This window comes from Orycteropus afer, unplaced genomic scaffold, assembly GCF_000298275.1.
Source record: "Orycteropus afer afer isolate SDZICR_OR568_19922 unplaced genomic scaffold, OryAfe1.0 scaffold00092, whole genome shotgun sequence".
NCBI lineage: Eukaryota > Metazoa > Chordata > Mammalia > Tubulidentata > Orycteropodidae > Orycteropus > Orycteropus afer.
Window position 1 is genome coordinate 7323446 of NW_006921679.1, and position 3853 is coordinate 7327298.

Sequence of the window (3853 nt, forward strand, 5' to 3'; positions counted from 1 at the left end):
TCCTTGAAAATCCTGGTCCTTTAGGATGGCTTTTATTTCTGGAATCATGGGATACCTTTTGGAACCAGTAAGGGAATGAGAACAAACAGCAGAGTCCAATTGCCAAGACCTTGGTAGCATTCTCCATAGCTCATCATGCTTTCCCTTCAACCAATGTCCCTGCCAAGAATCTCAACTCCTTAGATGACACAGAGAAAAAAGGAAAGCCTGAAACAGTAGTCAGGACTCGCACCAGCCTTGGCTCAGGTCCATGACATTGTGTGTTTCCAGGTTCTGTTGTTAATTTCTGTCTTCTCAGTCACAGGATAAGGGGTCACTTCTTCTCATGTAAGGAACCCTGGTGGCGCAGTAGTTAAGTGCTCAGCTGTTAACTGAAAGGTCAGCAGCTCAAACCCACCAGCTACTTGGAGGAAGAAAGATGAGGCAGTCAGCTTCCATAAAGATGACAACCTTGGGAACCCTATGGAGCTGTTCTACTCTGTCTTCTAGGGGCACTGTGAGTCGTAATCAACTCAATGACAGTGGGTTTGGTTTGGTTTTCTTCACACGTGGTCTGTGTTCATCCTGAAAACTATTAAACCCTGAGCAGAAAGAAATACTTAATGAACATGGGCATGGATGGTTATCTTAACAATGGCCCCTGATAAACTTTGGATCAGGTCTGATAAGCATCTTGTTCTCATGATACTCAATGAGTTGAAATGCAGTCAGTAAATCAGGACATCCGTTACCCTGTCTTGTCCTTTTGAGGTTCTCATCAACTCTACTTTGGCTTTTCTCTCTGACCTCTCTTCTTCTTCCCACTTTTTGCTCCTTTCTGTTTTATGTTTTCCCTCTTGTCAGTGAGGTCCCTGGGACAGTGGTTTCATTCATATTTGCTAAGCTGTTTCCCTTTTAATCCAGCTGTATGAGGGCTCGTCCTGTTGATGAGTATTGTTGAGTTGATTCCAATTGCAAAAAGGGCATGGAGGCGGCATCTTCTGACCTCCTCTAACTTCACAAGAGGAAGACAGAATCAACCTCAGCAGCCCAAGGCTGATTCCTATGAGGCCAGACATTCCGCCAACCTCCACCCTTTTTTACCAACTTTGACACCAACTGTCCCTCTCACAGTAGTCACTACTTCTCTGCTGAGTTTGATAATGCGTTGCAGTGGCCACACAGAGCTCACAGACAATACTCACGATTATGGGGTTTATTAGGGAAGTAACAGACACAATTCAGGTTCGGGAACCTGCTCAGGATGCAGTTCTTCGATCAGGACAGTCTCCCCTCTGCTGTGCCCTCAGACACTCCTCTCTGACCCCTGGCCTCTAGGCCCGGCCTCTGCCTCCATGGCCAGGTGAGCCTGCCGCTCTGTCTCGTGCCTCTCGGTTTCACTGCCACCATCTCTCTGCCGGGGCATCTCTCTCTGCCAGGTGTCTCTGCCAAGGAGCTCCAGTGAAGGGATCTCGGGCCAAGGACGTGCTCCACTTCACCTCCAGTTCTTCTATCTTGATGGCAGTGAGATCCCCTCTCTGCCTCTGTTATGTTATGTGCCATTGAGTCAGACCGGACTCATAGTGACCCCACCTTGAGTTTCCGAGGCAGTATCACTACGGAAGTAGATTGCCCCATCTTCCTTCCGAGGAGTGGCTGGTGGGTTTGAACTGCCAGCCTTCTGGTTAGCAGTCAAGTGTCTTAGCCACTACGCTACCAGCTCCTCTCTGCCTCTAGGAGGGCTCATTTTAAGCCTGGCAGAGTGACAAAACTAACCAGCTCCAACCTCAGAGTTCTACACACCTTATTTGCATGGTCCCACCCAGTAATCCAGTGGGAATTACAAAGACTATGGCTAGAAAAGCCATACCAAGAAATCCACTGCACCGCACCAATTCATAGCAACTATATAGGACAGAGTGGAACTGCCCCATAGGGTTTCTAAGGCTGTCTTTAAGGAAGCAAAACCCAAACCGAACCGACTGCCCTTGAGTCGATTCCGATCCACAGCGCCCCTAGAGGACAGAATGGAACTGCCCCACAGGGTTTCCAAGGCTGTAATCTTTAAGGGAGCTGACTGCCACATCTTTCAACCGCGGAGTAGCTGGTGGGTTTGAATTGCCAACCTTTTGGTTAGCAGCCAAGCAGTGCTTGACCACTGGGCCACCAGCGCTCCATCCCAGGTGACAAGGAGGGTTTCTCCTTTTGGCTCCTCAGGACTCACGCTTAGTCACTGGAACCATCAGCCTGTGTGTGTTGCATCAGCCAGTGGCTTTCCAGTGTGACTCCTGTGCAGGGACGCGTTATTTTCCTGGCATTGTTCCTGAGCCCAGGCGCCGGGTACACACGGAGTGCAGTAGGAACATACTTCCAGTCATGGCCACCTAAAGCAGGGGGATGAAGTCAGCCCTAGGTCTCCCTGCCAGCACTGGGCAGAAAGAAAACATCCTGAAGGAAGGGGTGCGGTGGGTCGCCTCCAAGGCCACCTCTGTACTTCCCCGTAACGCTGGGAGGTGGAAGAGTCGCAGCTGATGTTCCGAATCAGGAAAACGGCAAAAGAACACCAGGGAGCAGCACACACAGCCCCAGGCTAGGGCTCCAGGGTCCGCCAGGGTTCTGCCCTGTGGCTCAGAGCCTTAATCCACCACCTACACACAGAACACCTATGGGCGTCCCCCCTCCAAGTGCCGACAGCAGCTCAGCTTGCCATGCAAGGCTCTGCCTGTGGAAGGGCTGGATCACCTGGGCTGGGCTTCACCTGGGACTTCTGCCAGAGAACAGTTTGTTTAACTCCTTGGTGATGAGTATGTGCCCATCACACAGCCTTTAGGCATACTAAAGTATGGCAGTCGGACACAATCGGAAATCCTTGCCAGAAATCTTCCTTCTGTCTCATGTACAGAGGGGCCTCTCCCATCTCATGTTGCTAGAGCTGCCATGGTAACAGCCCTCCCTCATGGGCACCCCACACACACACCATAGGATCTGACCATTTGCGATCCATAGAGTTTTTATTCCACTACTCACCTGTCAGTGTGTTGTACTGTGGTGGCTTGAGTGTTGCTGTGAGGCTGGAGGCTATGCCACCAGTATTTCAAATACCAGCAGGGTCACCCAGGGGTGACATGCTTCAGTGGAGCTTCCAGAGTGCAACAGACTCAGAAGGAAGGGGCTGTCCACTTCTCAAAGAATTGGCCAGTGAAAACCTTATGAATAGCCGTGAAACACTGTCTGATATATTACTGGAAAACTTTATGAATAACCCTGAAACACGGTCTGATCACCATGGGCTCAGATAGAGCAAGGATTGTGCGGCTGGCGCAGGACCAGGCAGGCAGTGTTTCATTGTGTTGTACATGGAGCCGCTGTTAAGTCGGAGCCAATTGGATGGCATCTAATTACAACAGCAGCAACATAGTTTTCATTGGCTGATTTTCAGAAGTAGACACCAGGCCTGTCTTCCTGGTCCATCTTCATCTGGAAGCTCTGCTGAAACCTGTCCAGCCTCACGGCAACACGCAAGCCTCCACCAACAGATGTGGGGGTGCACTGGCCGGGAATCGAACCCAGGTCTCTCGTACAAAAGGCGAGAATTCTACCACTGAGTCACCAATGCCCCTGCTCCATCTCCTTTCACTTCAGGCAAATACCAGGGGGAACAAGGAGCAGGCTGTTCAACGGACTGACACACTCGGAGACTCCTAGTTTCGGGCCATTTGATCTGTTACTCCCACCCTCACCCCAGCCTGGGAGGGTGAAGCACCCTCAGAATCCAAGGCTCACTGTCACTTCCTGGCATTTCTCCAGCCCAGCCCTGACCTGTGCTTTAGCTATTTTTCTGTCCTGAGACACTGGGAATGAAAACATCAAACAT

The 3853-nt window shown here is 50.7% G+C and overlaps 1 non-coding gene across 1 annotated transcript; it reads right to left on the reverse strand.

Moving 5' to 3' along the window:
• Positions 1–3524: 3524 nt before the first annotated feature.
• TRNAK-UUU lies at positions 3525–3595 on the reverse strand. Its single transcript has one exon. It is a non-coding gene; the product is annotated as a tRNA-Lys (tRNA).
• Positions 3596–3853: the final 258 nt, after the last annotated feature.